Raw genomic sequence first — 17,400 nt, 5'->3', positions numbered from 1 at the left:
GCTTGTACCAAATCAAGAATCCTCAGGAAATGGGGAAGATAAAGATGGAAAGCAAATTAAAAGATGCAAGTGCGATGATTCTACCAATAATCCTTACAAGAACATGTTCCCTCACTGAAGTGATGAAAACAATTTGGATCCCTTAAGATTACAGGTCGTTCAAAAACTTTTGATATGAATTTCATAGCAGTGTGACAATCACCACACACACACAGAGATTCTTGAAAATCCTAATAGGCACTCCAGGAGGCATGCTGAGAAGCCCAAAAGCAACAACTAAATTCTCGCTATGATAAGCAAGACCAAGCTCTTTACCCTCTACTTCCACGCCATGGAACACACAATTCATATCTGGCACATACCTGTAGACACCTCATTTTATCTTGCCTCCCAGAGGTTTTCTGTAACGATGATGAACACCCTCCAAGGCCTAGAGCTAGTATATCTATGGATGTAGAGTCAGTGTGCACTGCCAGAATCCATTTATCGATTGTCGATTCCCCTTGTCGGAGCCCAAACCAAAGCCTCCAAGCCCTCTATGAACCCTTGGAAAGGCTAGCCCTAACCCAGACCCCTTGGATCCAGCCTGGCCCAGCACCGAACCTGGCCCAAACAATCCATTTCTTCCCTGTCGACACCAAAACCCAGGTCGACATTCAAAGACCCCGAGTCGACATCCACCCAACCTTCCATCGACATCAAATCATCCCATTTGACTATCTATGTTACACTCGCACCCCAGATATACCCCTATACCCCGGGGCAGTTTAGACCTTACCCAAGGGGTAATGCCTTATGGCCATGGTCAACACTAATAACTTTGAACTAGTAATACCGTAGAAAGAACCCCCTCGAATACTTGGAAGTGTGGGCCAAAGCCCCACAGATTTCCTTAAAGTTTGGGCCATGATAGCAGCACCGGAGTCACGAATGGACTCACTCTTGCTGAATCCGCTCGAGGATCCGCTCGTGCTGTCATCAGCCTTTTTGGATTATTTTCCTGTGGGACCCACATGCCCATGTCCTAGACACCCTAATTAAACCTTTGGACCATATGGACTCCTGCCCTCACCATTGCTTGGTTGAGTGGGCCATGAAAGTGGGCCCATAAGGCTTAACTTGGATGAATAATGAGTTTATACACCCTAGCCTAAACCAAACAAACCCTAGTGAACAATTAGGTCCAATGGACTTAGGGTGCATCCCAAACATGACCTAATGGACCTAATGGGTATGGCTAAAGCCAAACAAGCCCTAAGACCCAAACCAAAACCCATTTAAGACCTAGGACCACTAAGTGATTGGGGGTACCTAAACTAAACACACCCTAAAGCCCATCTAACCCCTTAAAGGATACCTAAACCCCTTTCATTCACTTATCTCTCCCCCTCCCCCATAAACTATGGTGGAGAAGAGACAAGAGAAAAGAGAAGGAGGAAGAGGAAGGAAGAAGAAGGTGAAGTAGAAGAGGAATAGGAGGGGAAGGGAAGAAGGTGGAAGCCATGCAAAGATGGCTGGCAGCTCCACACCTCCTCCCCAGCTGGACGGATCCAAGGGAGAAGAGAAAGAGGAGGAGAGGAGATGGAGAGAGTGGCTGGAAGAAGGAAGCTCACCAAGGTAAGCTCCCTCAACCTAGCTCTCCCTCATTTCCCTTTTTATTTTGTTGGTTTCTTGAGTTAGGGCTAACCTAGGGTTCCATTTGGGACTCAAGGTGAATCTCGGCCCTAGTTGGGAGCTCTAATGGATGTTGACCTAGGCCTCTAAGTGCTGCAATTGCAGCCATGGCCAATGAACCCTGGTTTGAACCTTAAATCCCAACCCATGGACCAATATGAGACCCAAACCTTGTAGGATCTTGGATCCTGGAGGTGAGCCTAGGACCTAGTGACCCTAGGAAGGCTTAGAGACATCTCCCTTGTTCCTGAGGTGATAAGGAGCTCCAAGCTTCAAGCTGGAGCTGAAGCCCTCTGTAATCTCGAAAGAGACTGTCGACGGACGAATGATCGGATCCATCTATTGTGGTACCGCCCGCCAATCCGCCCAGTGTAAACCCCGCATAATAGCCTGAGCGAACGAAGGCACAGATTCACTCTGTTTGCCTCCGCCCGAAGCCTGTTGCTCTCGGGTCCTGTCTCAGAAATCTAATAGATGCAGGGGCCGACCCAAGAAGCACGTCCGCCCATGGATCCACTCCCTTTTATGATAGCCTTAGATGTTGAACGGATCAACGACTGGATTCAACTGAGATGTTCCGCTCGTGGGTCTGCTCGCTCTGTTTTCACCTTTTGGCTTGAACGAAGTCAGAGGCAGATTCACCTCTGCTGAGAGCGCCCGTGAGTCCGCTCGTGCTGTCTTGGTTGAAATCTGATTTTAACCTCATGGGCCCAGTGTGGGACCCATCTATACATACCTTAATAATTATTTTTGTATTCCTAGCCTACCCAACTCGATGGAGAGCGGGAAGCCCAGGTGAGATTCATGTCAACCACACATGGAGGCGTCTGTGTTAGGTGAATGGGTTCTGGGTGATTTTGTTGGGTTTGAATATTTATATAAATGTTAATCTTAAGCATGCTAGTATATATTTATAAGCATTGTGCGCATTGCATTATTATCCAATTGTAATCTATTATGAATGTGATAGCATGCTCACTATTGTATCGGGCTACGGTGTCGGTCAGTATCGGAACCCTAATTTATTTAAATTATGAAAATTGTCGTATGTCATCCTGAACTGTATGTACCATGTCGTGCTGGTACCCGGGTACTAGATGGAATGGGACGTTGATGCACCCGGAATACCTCTCGGGACGATAGGATCTGCATACAGTATATTTGTGGCTAGGATGCTTGTTCCCTTATGCTACGACCCTTGCCAAGGGGTTTATGTGTTGGATAGTCTGAGCACCTGCGGCCTGTGGAGGTGGGAGAGGCCAAGGCAGCGGTAGTGATGGCTATCGGGGTTTGCCACTGGGTGGTCATGATGGCTTCTACCGGCGCAGGTCCATTCGTGATAACTGAGGTTTCACTGGGGCAATAGGATAAGTGACCCTCAGTGTCTCTTGAGTTATCACAGTAGCATATACTTGATCGATAGAATTGTGTGTTAGGTGAAAAATGAATCTAACATTAGCATGTATCATTCTTATTGATATTGATTCTATGGTGTATGTGCATTCCCCTTTGCTCCCTCACTAGCTAGTGTAGCTAACCCCGTTGCGTAATCTCTTTTTAGTTGATTATGCAGGAGGTACTACTTGGATGAGCACCGTTGGATGCAAATCAAGTGGGACCAGTGGCTGTGACTTGGATGTAGATGTACACCCAAGATTGGTGCCCTTGTGGCGATTATTTATTATTTAATTTCCTGACTTCATTCCACAATCATGTATAAACCGTGTGTTTATTTATAGGGAGAGTAATGAATGGTTACTTATGTTAGAATTGTAATATGTGTTATCATTAGAGAACCGATGCTCTAAAATTTCACATGATTTAATTTAATTTTGCTTCCGCTAACTCTATATCTGGAACGATTTATTTCTTTTTTATACGTTCCTTTCTATTATCAATATGTGATGACAGGGTGGACTGTGGCTCAGGACACTGTATCCGCGATCTTGGTAGGTGTTAGCATGATGTGTAATTGTCCCAGTCATACCCCTATGTGGTAAAATATCTTGCATCGGGATAGGGGCGTGACAATCTAGCAGAACCTTACTACTGTCTAACTTACCTTGACATTCAGACAATGACATTCAACAGCCAAGCCATTTCCCTCGATGTCGAGTGTTGTTCATTGGCACACTCGATGTCGATCTTACCCCTCTTCCATGTCGACTTGGGTAATTTCAATGTTGAATCTATGCAAATCCGAGAAGCCAAAACTTGCCATGGTTAGCTCTGATTTCAATTCATTTCACGACCAAGCTTATTTTTGGCACCTTATATGGGTATTTTGGCTTCCTTAGACCCTAAGAAGCACTTCTTAAGGAAACTAAACACTTGCCCACACCCCATTGGTCCTTACCTGGACCAAACACCCACTATCGATGCAAAGACCCCAACTTTGGATGGTCCGGATCAAACCAAGCATCCCTACATGAATTTGGGAGCACACACACCCCTCTACATCTATAAATACACCCCCTCTCACATTAAGGAGGGTTAGACAAATCTCCCATTGGGTCATGTGTTTGCTTGCCCCAATTCCATCCCCCACTCTCTTACTTTGAGTCCTTAGTCTTTGACCCCTACATGGTCTTAGCCTATTGCATCTCCCACCTTTTGAGTGTTACAATATCCACTTGAAGCTTCAAGATTCAAAGCCCAAAGACATCTATCCGGTGATTTTGGCTTGGACAATGAAGTGTTGCGTACAAGAAGATAAGAGAAACCCCCTATAAGTTGCGATACTTACTCCACATACAAAGCTCCCGAGTTACAAAAGAGAAACCCCCATATTTTTATTTCGATCATCTTCTAATAACTAGGTAGGTTCCTCTTCATCTCTGAATCTTATTTAATCTATGTTTTTGTTTTCACTTTTACTTCGTTTAGCATCTCCGGAAGAAAGTAATCCCATCTCTCTAGATGGTGATCACACATACTCTTTGCTATCCTTATTGCTTCTATGTTGTATCTCACTTCCATGCATGCATCTTTTCATTATCCCCATCCCCTGTAATGTAAGACTCCCTCATGCTAGCATTCATGTTATCAATTTACATGTTTCTTCTTACACCTGCGCTCTCATGCATTTATCACATCACCATACTTAGATTAGAGTCAATAATTAGGTTATTTAGGGCTTGAGTCCTTCATTATTTTTACATTCTTGTATACTAACCCTTACCATGTAGCCAAGCATCCAGGTATGTCTCCTTACCTTTTTCTTGTATTGTATTTACTTTGCTTGTACTTTACATTCTTCCTCAAAAGCATGTTATATCTTTACCTTGCCTAGCAATAGAGAGACCGATAAATTCAGGCGGACTGGGGTACCTAATACCTTCCCTGGACTGTAACTTGATCCGTACCCAGACCAATAGACCATTTGTTCCCAAAAGGACGTAACATATGAGTCATTACAGTACAATATTTGGGTCCTAGACCCTCCTCTAGGTGGTGACTCCCTACATATGACTCTCTCTCTCTTTCCACCATAAGAGGGATGAGGTGGAGGACACATGACGATCCCCCACCATTTGCCAATTGTCCTCACAATACCCAACTTTTTTCATTGAGATCATTATCTCATTGAGCTTGGCATATATTTCTATCATCATTTGGTGGCTTCTATCTTCAGCCATAAAGGTGTTAATTCTTCTGTTCATCTCAATCCAACTACATCCAGGCTCCTTAGTAATGCCTTTTGATTTCATCAGTCTACGTACATTTGCAACATCATCCTATCTATCAGGTGCTGAATAAATATTAGATAAAACAACATATGGGGAAGGTTCCAATTCAAAGAGGTTCCTTGCATCTCCCACAACCAACTCCAAGTTCTCATGGATCCTACATGTAGCTAGCACTGCCTTCCATATAGTCGCATAAGGTTTAACTATCATTTGATTCAGCAATTCCTTCACTTCATCCATCTTCCCAGATCGCCCAAGAAGATCAATTATACAAGCATAGTGTTTAAGGGCAGGTGTAATACCATGGACCTTATCCATAGACTAGAAGTAGAGGCAACCGTCATCGACAAGACCTGCATGGCTGCAAGCGAACTGCAAGCCAATGATAGTAACAAAGTCAGGGCTTGTGCCAGCATGATCATCTTCTCATAGAGTAGAAGGGAATCTTTTCCCCTACCATTCTTAGCAAGACCAATAATCAAAGCAGTCCAAAAGACCATGTCCTGGATTGACATGGAGTCAAATACTTGATAAACATCCTTTATGCACTTGCACTTAGCATACATTGTTACCAGTGAATTCTTTACTGATAAGAATGATTGAAAGCCACAGCTAACGAAATTGGCATGTACTTGTTGTTGTTGGTGAAGCTTGATTTGTTCCAGATAGTGCGGTTGAGACCTTCGGAGGGCCGTTTCGGCCTCGAAATGATCTCGGAATGTCAAAAAATGGTGGGGCTCCATGCCTAAGGCTTGGAGTTGTGTTGGGCTCGTCGAGATCTTCGAAATGAGTACCTTTTGAGCCATGTGTTATGTTTTGGTCCGGCCCAGGTTTTTTGGCATTTTTGGGTTGGGGTATTTGTGTACTTTCTAGATTAGGGTTTTCTTATATATTGTTCTTATCTCTTTGAGATAGGCTTATGAGGGTTTTGTAACATTTTCAGAGAAATAGTGAAACCTGTTCTACTGCTCGACCGTGGATGTAGCTTCCATACTGGAGGTGAACCACATAAATCTTTGTGTTGTGCGTTGTGTACTCCCTCTCTGTTTTCATTTTTTTCTTTGCAAATCGCCATTCTGGGCGTTGTTTTCTTAACACTTGTCGCCCAAACTCTAAAATAGTTAGTTCAGCACAGACACCCAAAATGTTGGCATTGATAAATTGGTTTGGATCAATACATGCAATTCTCATATCACAAAACAACATCAGTGCTTCTTAATGGGACCTGTAGTGTGTGTAACCAGTGATCAACGAAGTCCATGACACCACATCCTACTCAGGCATTTTGTGGAAAACTCTAGAAGCCCAATCTAAACTTCCTCGCTTTGCATACATGTCTACAAGAGCATTGTTCACATGTCTGTAAGATTCAAAACCAGTTTTCACAATCGAGAAATGAATAGACTGGGCTTTTGTATATCCATAATGGAGGCAAACGAGTTTAGAACAAATGGGTAAGTGAAATCATCCATCTTCATATTTTTCAAGTGCATTGTCTTAAATAAGGAAAGTGTTTCATCTTCCAACCCTAGCCTCACACAACCAACAATCAAAGAGTTCCCAGAAACATCAACCTCCATAGCCTCCAATACCCTCCTTGCACTATTCATATCTCTACACTTTGCATACGTATCAACTAATGCACTCTCAACAAATATGTTTGCCCCAAAACCACTCCACATTATGCAACCATGCACTTCCTTTCCAAATCCAAGGGCAGAGCTATTGCACAACTAGTTAACACAGTGGGAAAGGTGAACTGGTTTAACCCAATGCCTTCCAACCTCATGCCCCGGAAACATTGCATTGCTCTAATCGCATCCCCATTCTGAGAGTATCTAGTGACCATGGCAGTCCACAACACATGATTATTTTTGTTAGGCATGGTCTCAAATAAATACTCTGCCTCCAAAACTTACTTGCCCTTGGCATACATGTCCACAAGTCCTGTGACAACAAAAATGTTTGTATCAAATTGAGTCTTGATAGCATAGGCATGAATCTATTGCCCTCTTTGGAGTGCCACAACAATGGAGCAAGCACGAAGAACACTGCCCAAAGTGTATTGGTTGGGCTTGAGTCCTTCCAATTGCATTTCCCAAAACAACTCAAGCACTTCCATGCCACAGCCCACATAAGAATACCCAGAGATAAGGGAAGACTATGCAATAGAACTCCGATTTGGGGTCTCATCAAAAAGTTGTCGAGCTTCAATTAGTCGTCCTGATCTGGCATACGCAGCAATCATGGTATTCCAAGTGAACTCATCTCGATCTATCATTTCATGGAATAAATGACGGGCTTCATCAACCCGTCCAGATTTTGGTAAACCATCCAAAAGTCTATTCGAAGCAACAATGGAGCATATGGGCCCCCCAAAATTTACTAATGAGTGGATTTGCTGGATCGATTCTATTTGGTTGTGTTGTTGACGTATCTTAATAGAGAAGTGTAGTGGACACCAATTCAATTTGTTCATAAGCTCCCCCCCTTCCTCCCCCCCCCCCCCCCTCTCTTTTCTTCAGTCCCCAACTATTTCCAAGAATTTGATGGGGATTAATGATAAACCAAAAATATACGGGCCAATCCCGAGATGCCACGTGTCCTAACCCGAAGAGGAGGCTAGCTCAAGCCCGACCGCGACAGAGCTAGTTCGGTAACCCAAGAGGAATAGGACCCAAGAGGCCACCCCAGGCTAAGTCTACTATACAAGCCACGGGGCCCAACCATGATATCATCGGCAAGATCTACATTATCCTATCACTAAAAGATTGCAACTAGAGGTTTACCAAAGGGAGGACTATCCCAAAGAGGTATAAGCCTAACCAAACTCAACACGAGAAGAGGAAGCTTAGGGAACCTCTTCCCTACTAGGACTCTACATCTCATAAGGAACTATTCCAAGTACAACTCTACTACGTGATGATCTACCCTGCGTAGCACATCATCACTTATGAGGACTCTCCACACCGCCATACTCAACTATAAATACTCAGGTATTCCAAACCCATGGATCATCTTGAATTTTAGTAATTCATCTATTGCTAAGAGAGATCTAACTTAGGCATCGGAGAGTCCTAGATCGGAACCACACCGGCTCTCCCTTGTCCCTGACGTCCTTTTGTAGGTTGCGACGCAGAAAGGACCTACCAGAGATTTCCTAACACAACAATTAATGATTCTGGTTAGTATAAATTGGCAAATTGAAAGGAACTGTGAGATGAATGATGGACGTGTGATGTCTACTAGGAAAATGTTGTAATCCTAATCATGTATTCGGAGTCCATCTTGTTTTCTCTTCTACTGCTCCTTATAATCAGGTCCATCTCATTCACTGTTCACTATAAGGAAAAATGGCAGAAGAAAATCAAACAACTTTCAGACATCATACTTTTAACACAACAATACAACATAATCATATAGAGACTAATGGGGTGAGTGACAACTTAGACCTTGTTATGTTGTAATTCTGTTGTGCGGACCTATTTCCCAGTTGGCAGTACTTATGTTAGATAGAGTTTTAGTAGTTTATGGTTGTGTAGGTTGTAGTTTCCTTTCTTGTTTTAGTTTCGTTATCTTATTGTTATGTTAGCGGATAAAATCCGATTCCTATTGTATAGATAGTAAGATATTGTTGATTGATCTAAATTGATTTTACTGTATTTATGGGGAAGGGATGTTGCTGATTGTATGTAGTTTCCTATTTAAGAGGATTCACAATCGTGATCCTAGGGGTCGTGGGATTGATAGCTTGTACTATTTAATATGGATATTTCTCCATGAAAATGCAAGGAAGGTAGGAGAGTTTCTGGGTGGATGTAGGTCACAGCATAGACCGAACCACGTTAATTCTATTGTTCTTCCTCTTATGTGTCCATTATCCTTGAATCTCCCTAGCTTTATCATGGTATCAAAGCCAAGGCTCAGTTGTTAATTTTTGTTCTTTGGTTCCTGCTTCCCTGGTTCTATCCAATCTCTCTATCATCCATCTTCGTGCAGCAGTCTATTTTTTGTGATGGAGCACAAAGTGAGCATCGTGCACGTTCGCTTCAATGGTTCTAACTATTTTTTGTGGGAATTCCAGCTTCGGAATCATATACAAGGGCAAGGATTATGGGGACTCATTGATGGAACCGATCCCAAACCTTCCCCCCACAGAAGACAAGAACTACAAGACCTGGCTGACCAACAATGCCAAGGTTATTTCTTGGCTTATCAATTCTGTTGAACCCTCCATTGCCATCAATCTTCGCTCTTATACTACTTCCAAAGAGATGTGGGAATATTTGGCTCGCGTGTATAAGCAATCCAATGAGGCACGCCGGCTTCATCTTGAACAAGCGCTGGCTACATTTGTGCAGGGCGGCAAACCTATTCAAGAGTACTATTTTGAGTTCCTGAACATGTGGATGGAGTATTCCTCCATCGTTTATCATGGGGTTGCAGCGACCTCCCTTCCAAATATCCAAGCTATTCACGCTGTGTCACAGCGAAATCAATTCCTTATGAAACTTCATCCAGAATTCGAATCTGTTCGGGCTAGTCTGCTCAACCGTGTGCCATCCCCAGACCTGGATACATGTCTTCAGGAACTTCTTCAAGAAGAGCAACGACTTCACTCTCACTCTTTGCTTGACCAGCAGCAGGCCGAGGGGACCTCTCCTGATGTGGCTTTCCTGGCCACCAAGGAATCACAGAAATCTCAGCATTGTGATCTAAGCAAAGTCCAGTGCTACTCTTGTAAAGAGTTTGGGCACTATGCTACTAAATGCCAGAAAATGTGCCGCTATTGTAAGAAGCCGGGCCACCATATCTCTGAATGCCCGACTTTCCCTCCACGCAACACGGTCAAGGCTTATCAGGCCACTACTTCTGAGATGACATCACCCACTACCGATGATGTTGTGTCTATGGCTCCTCCTACATCATCTATTGCACCGGATGCCATTCAAAAGATGATTCAATCTTCTATTTCTTCGGCCTTTACTGCCATGGGGTTTACAGGTATTCCTCAAACTACTCCTAATACTTGGATATTAGACTCGGGCGCGTCCAACCATATGACATGGTCTCCACATAATTTCAAAGAGTTTACACCCTCTAACTAGGGTCCTACTATCCACACGGCCAATGGCCATACTATTCCCGCGTCTGGCGTTGGGAAAATCTCTCTTGCACCATCCATGGATTTTCATAATGTTTTATTGGTACCATCTCTTTCGGACAATTTACTCTCGGTTGGTTAATTAGTGGATAACAATTGCTGTTTTCTTTTTCCTGTGCTGGTTGTGTGATTCAGGATCAGGGCACTGGGAAGCTGATCAGGAAGGGGAGTAAGAATGGCCGGCTGTTCACCTTGGACGGAATCCCCCTCTCCCTATATATGCTTTTTCTGCTTCTTCTTCTACAAATAAACAAACATTGTGTACTCTTTGGCACCGTCGGTTGGGCCATCCCCATGCTAAAAAATTTCTTTTTATGTTAAATTCAGATTTATTTCCCAAGCATAATCATTTCACAAATCAAGATGTTGTTTCTTCTTGTTCGAGTTGTTTGATGGGGAAAAGCAAAGTTTTGCCATTTCCTTTGCATACCTCTAAATCCACTGCAATTTTTGATCTTGTGCATACTGATGTCTGGGGTATGGCCCCGGTGATCTCTTGACAGGGCTACAAGTACTTTCTTATATTTGTAGATGACTATAGTCGTATTACTTGGGTATATTTTTTGCAGGCCAAATCAGAGGTTTATTCCAAATTGCTCCATTTTCTGGCTATGATTGAGACCCAAATTGGTACTAAATTAAAAACCGTTCGCTCTTACTCAGGGGGGGAATATATGTTTACCCCTTTTCAATCTCAGTTGCGCGATAGAGGGATCATTTCCCAACATTCTTGCCCGGATACCCCTCAGCAAAATGGGGTTGCCGAGCGTAAGAACCATCATATTCTTGAGACTGTTCGAACTTTGTTCTTGGAATCCAGTGTAACATCTGATTTTTGGCCTGAAACCGTTCACACAACGGTTTACCTCATTAATCTCCAAGTGGCTGACACTATAACCAATGACACTCCTTATTTTCGCCTATACGGTTCTCACCCTACTTATGACCATCTCAGGACATTTGGGTGCCTTTGCTATGTCCATCTTCCCTCTCATGAACGTACCAAATTCACAGCCCAATCTTCAGCCTGTACGTTTTTGGGGTACGCCTCTGAGCAAAAGGGGTTTCTTTGTTTTGACCCAAAGGTTAATCGGATTCGAGTTTCTCGCAATGTCATTTTTGTTGAAAACACATTATTCTTTCCCACTTTTAGCCCTGCTCCATCTCAGTGCTCAGTTCTTCCTTTGTATTCTTCTCCAACTTTCCAGCCGGCCATGCCTCCTACCGATCGGGCTCTCTCGGCCATGGCCGCCCCAACTCCACCACCACCGGCCACGGAGACACCCCTTGATCAACCAATAGGGCCCGAGATTGAACCTATGGCTGTTCGTCGTTCTACTAGAATCATCACAAAACCTGTTCGCCTTATTACTTCATTATTTGCATCTCTGGATACTGTTCCTATACCTACTTCTTATTCGCAGGCTATAAAGGATGTCTGTTGGCAGCAGGCCATGAATGATGAGCTCCACGCCCTTGCAGAGAACAACACCTAGGATCTGATTCCTTGTCCTCCAGGGGTCAAACCAATTGGGTGCAAGTGGGTTTTTTCAGTAAAATTGAAATCGGATGGGTCCCTCGAAAGATATAAGGCGCGTTTGGTTGCTTTGGGGAACCGCCAAGAATGTGGGATCGATTATGATGAGACTTTTGCACCGGTTGCTAAAATGACCACGGTGCAACTTGTATTGGCAGTGGCTTCTTCTCATCAGTGGCCCATATATCAAATGGACGTCAAAAATGCATTCTTGCATAGGGTCTCAAAGAGACTGTTTACATGAGCCCTCCACAGGGCCTCAATAGTGCCTCCACTTCGGTATGCCGCCTGAATAGGTCTTTGTACGGCCTCAAGCAGGCCCCCCGGGCATGGTTTGAAAAGTTTCACACTACTCTTATTCAAGCCAGGTATTCTTAGAGTCAATATGACCACTCTCTGTTTCTCAAACACTCCTCGACAGGCCTCAGTCTTCTTTTGGTGTATGTTGATGATATTCTCATCTCCGGTGACGATATACAAGACATTTCCAAGATAAAGGATACCCTGCGAAATTCCTTTCACATGAAAGATTTGGGGGAAGTGACATATTTTCTTGGCCTAGAGGTTCATCGGTCTTCTCAGGGAATATTCATCAATCAACACAAATATGCCCATGATCTGATTGCCCTTGGCCATATGGATGCTGCCCGGGCTGTATCTACTCCACTGGAGGTCAATGTAAAGTTTTGGAAGGATGATGGGGATCCCGTTTCAGATCCTACCCTCTATCGACGACTTGTGGGCAGCCTCATCTACCTCACCAAGACCCGTCCTAATATTGCACACGCGGTCAATATTGTTAGCCAGTTCATGGCGGACCCACGGCTGCCTCACTTAACTGCTGTCTTTCGAATACTTCGCTATTTACTTGGCACTGCTGACCATGGCCTCTTTTATCCTGTGGTTTCTAAACACGACCTTCGGGCTTATGCAGAAGCAGATTGGGCCTGGTGTCCTAACACTCGTCGATCCATCACGGGCTTGTGTATGTTTTTTGGGTCATCATTAATATCCTGGCGATGTAAGAAGCAGGATTGTGTCAAAGTCTTCTACGGAGGCCGAATACAGGGCCATGTCCTCTGCCTATTCTGAAATACAATGGTTGCGTGGTTTACTTACGGAAATTGGGTTTGCACCAACTGGCCCAACTGTCTTGTATGCTGATAATACTAGTGCAATTCAGATTGCAACCAATCCGGTATTTCACGAACGTACAAAACACATCGAGGTGGCTCGTCATGCAATTCGGGACAAGGTTCAGCGAGGCACTCTTAGCCTGCCTCATATCTCTTCCTCATTACAGTTGGCAGATTTTTTTACCAAACCAATGACTCAAGCTCGTCACGATTTCTTGGTCCGCAAATTGATGCTGTGTGATCCTCCCAGCACCAATTTGAGGGGGGGGGTGTTAGCGGATAAAATTTGATTCCTGTTGTATAGATAGTAAGATATTGTTGATTGATCTAAATTGATTTTACAGTATATATGGGGAAGGGATGTTGCTGATTGTATGTAGTTTCCTATTTACGAGGATTCACAATCGTGATCCTAGGGGTTGTGGGATTGATAGCTTGTACTATTTAATATGGATGTTTCTCCATGAAAATGCAAGGAAGGTAGGAGAGTTTATGGGTGGATGTAGGTCACAACATAGACTGAACCACGTTAATTCTATTGTTCTTCCTCTTGTGTGTCCATTATCCTTGAATCTCCCTAGCTTTATCATGTTATTCCTATCGAAAGTACAATTGCTGGTTATAAATAAAGATTGGAGGTATCGCTGAACCAGTTCTCTCTCTACTCTTCTTCTCATCTAAAGGCCCTTGTTTGTTAGGCTTAGGTTTGTTACATTGTGTCAGAAGTAGAAGATAAAAAAAAATTCTGCAAGTCTTAAAAAAAAAAAAAAAAAAAGGAGTTTCTGCTATCTCGGTCGTACCCGCTGCTGCTATGTTGAATGGCTGTTGATGTTGAAAGGGTTTTCAGATATTGAACCTGATGCGCATTGATTTAATTAGGGATATTTCTATCAAATTTAGTTTTATCTTCTAGTTGTTGGTTAACGATAGGAGTCGTAAATACAGTTGGAGTTAAAGCCTGCTTCAGTTTCAAGTTAGGATTAGGATTTATTTTGCTTAAAACACAAATAATATATACAAGAACACAAGAAGACGAGTATAGGAGCTTTGAACACGTTCAACTCAATAAGCCCAATGCGAGATCAATCACTCGCTTACTTGCTCATTACGCTCCACTCCTTCACCATGCAACATACCCATATTTGAGTCCATTCAACCAACTATTCTCTCTTCTTATCCGACTTGACATTGTGAATTACAATATTTGGAAACGTAATTTTTTATCCGGCCCACAAAATGAATTTCCAAAGAAGTCTAAAATATGTCAAATTCTTTTCCAAGGGTGGGATAGGGAATGAATTTCACTCCTTTCACAAAAGAATGAAAAAGACTTTCTTAAATGGAAGAGGAATTCTTGAATAATATTTCACATAGGAACCGGCTTCAAGCAAGCAGTGCGCTAAATATATATATATATACTAGTAAAAGTGCACGTACAAATGCACGTGTGGCAAAAATATGCATCTTTCTGTGATAGATATGGTATGTGTGTGAGAGAGAAAAAAAGTGTCATTGGAGATTCTCTTTGAATTTTCATAAAGCAAGCATTTCAAATGTCTCTTATTCGGTCATACTAGCACACCCCATTTATAAAATTACTGTCACTTACATAAAGAACCTCTATACATATTGTTGTACAATAAAAACAAGTTGGATCATCCTCATGTTGAGGGTATCCTTTCTTGGATTTGCCACTCATTTTTCCAAAGATCTCGATACCTCATGACCAGCACAATTATGATACAAAGGAACAAGCCCATTAGTTACATTGGGGGTGAAAATGTAAAATAAAATTTAATCCATTCACTCCATCAACACATTAGATGATCAATCCTTGATTCCTTATAGATCTTTCAAAATGGCTTTATAATGTAAAGGGTCAATTACAAAATAAAAACTTTTGAAAGCTAATTGGCTTAAGGGATGCAGTTTTCTGTCCAGGAGTGTGGCCTACGCCACCACTCCCATGGGTCCATCTCTCTCCTCCTCAAAACAAGGGGGTAGAGGTGTCTTTTCATATAGGGGAGGAAAGAGATAGACTCATGGGAGTACTGGCATAGGCCATACTCTCGGACAGAAAACTGCATCCCTTAAACCAATTACTCCTGAACAGAGTTATTTTTCTCATATTTTAATTACAATTCTATTTTCAACCTAATATTGAGTGTTGTTTCTGTAGATGGTTTCGAATAACTCTTCCATTAGAATGCATTCGTATTCTCATTTCTCTAATTAATATTAGCAGTCCTCAATGGTGGAGAAACAAAAATAAATGTATGTTTTTACCCCCAAAAAAAAAGTATCTTAAACAATTTTCAAATTGAATCAAATAGATTTGTGCCTCCATATGAATCAAGTTGATTTATGTTCATCGTTTCAATTCTATAATGTTGTATGCATGACTTTCATTTCTACTCGTACCATAAGAATTTAATAAATTAGACATAAGAAAATTTAATGAATCTTGATGGATTCGAACCATCATCTCTTGGGAAGTCCTCAAGTGCTCTACTAGTTTGAGCTAAAGACATATGAAGTTAAAATTGAATTTGCAACCAGATTAAGAAAGTAAAGAACAACAGAAACCTATATAACATTTCATATAACATAGATGCAAGGAGAATCAATAATACAAGATTCATCAAGCTTTCATATATACACACTGTTGTCCCTGAATCACAACCTAATCAATTCAATCAAATAACATTTAAATCTGCATTAGCATTACTCTATTAAAACCAATCCAACAAACGAAAGGTCTATAAATTAGCTCCAACAACATAACATACATTAGATAGAGATAATGAAAATTAATAAATTTAACATTAATTGAACCGGCTATCGGAGGGGGTGTCGCTGATAATCTCCCAAACAAAAAAACCATGACAGAATGAATGCTTCTTTGATATGATAAAGAATATGCTTCCACCATAAAAAGAAAGCTATAATACACATTACTGTAAGAAACAGCTATTGTCTTCTGTAAGGCCAATGGATCTTTGTTGTTGTATCATTCATGACTAGAAAGAAACCCGGCCACCATGAAATTACATCTCCTTCCCACCCATTTGCAACTCTAGAAAATGCTGTGTAAGTCGTGCATGTGAGAGAGTGGGAGTTTTGAGGCATTAACTATGGGTGGGGGATTTATGATTTTTCTTACTCTTTGTGAGAGGGGACACGACCGTGCATGCTTGTACGGCCGTGTATGAAATCTTTGGCCAAAGGTTTATAAGAACTTGAATATCTTCTAACACAAAAAAAAAAAAAAAAACTTGAGTACCCGCTTCTTAATGGTTATCTTTTGACAGTTAGTTCTACCCAAATATCAAACATGTGGTATCAAAGATGAGGTGTGGTAATTAAGAAGTATCGCCAGGGATAAAAAAAATCTTTTGAGAAAAATCTCTATTCTCATATAGAGTGGGAGATTGTTGGACTTCCGCACAAAAATATCAGTTCCACATCAAATGTGAAAGTTTATAAGCACTTAGTGCGCACTAGACCAGACAGCCTGGTAACTCATGAGTAGGAATTACCAATATTCTGAATAGGACACGAGAGGACCAAGCACAAAAAGGGCCTCTTGGGTTGGCACTTCCAATAGGCTCCTTCAAACTAACCCCTCCCCTCACAGTCTCACAACAACCCCCCAAACACCCCCCCCCCCCCTAAAAAAAAAAGGGTAATTACTAGCACTCCCCTACACTTAATCTATATTTACTAAAACTTCTCTATCTTAAACTTATTTTCCGATACTCCCCTGATTTTAAACTTTTACATCTCTTTCTCCCCTTATGTTTTTAAATACCTAGATTGCCCTTCTTTTTCACCTGGTAAAATTAGGGATGTAAATGGATAACCAAATCGAATCCAAATTCGCATCCGTATTCGCTTAGGGGCATCCGTATTCGTTTAGAGATATCCGAAAATAATCCAATACTCCGATTAAAATCCGTCCAAAAAATCCGAATACTTAATAATAAAAATTAAGTAAATAATGATTTTTAGGGTTTTTGAAGATTAAACAAGTTCTAGAATATGATGAAAAGAGAATCATGATCTAAGAGATATGGATTGAGAGAGAATTGTATCCGCTAGGGGAGGAAGGTCCGGGTTACACAAGGCGAGATATGTAAACGGATGGTCGAAAATCCGAATCCGATCCGCATCCGAATCCGTTTAGAGGTATCCGTATTC

The 17,400-nt window shown here is 42.0% G+C and overlaps 1 pseudogene; it reads right to left on the bottom strand.

Annotated features, from left to right (window-relative positions):
- Window positions 1-70: 70 nt before the first annotated feature.
- On the bottom strand, window positions 71-7,842 carry LOC122643599 (annotated as a pseudogene).
- Window positions 7,843-17,400: the final 9,558 nt, after the last annotated feature.

This window comes from Telopea speciosissima, chromosome 10 (genome assembly GCF_018873765.1).
Source record: "Telopea speciosissima isolate NSW1024214 ecotype Mountain lineage chromosome 10, Tspe_v1, whole genome shotgun sequence".
Classification (NCBI taxonomy): Eukaryota; Viridiplantae; Streptophyta; class Magnoliopsida; order Proteales; family Proteaceae; genus Telopea; species Telopea speciosissima.
Note: the sequence above shows the minus strand (reverse complement) of the source record. Positions and strands in the feature narration are given on the sequence as shown.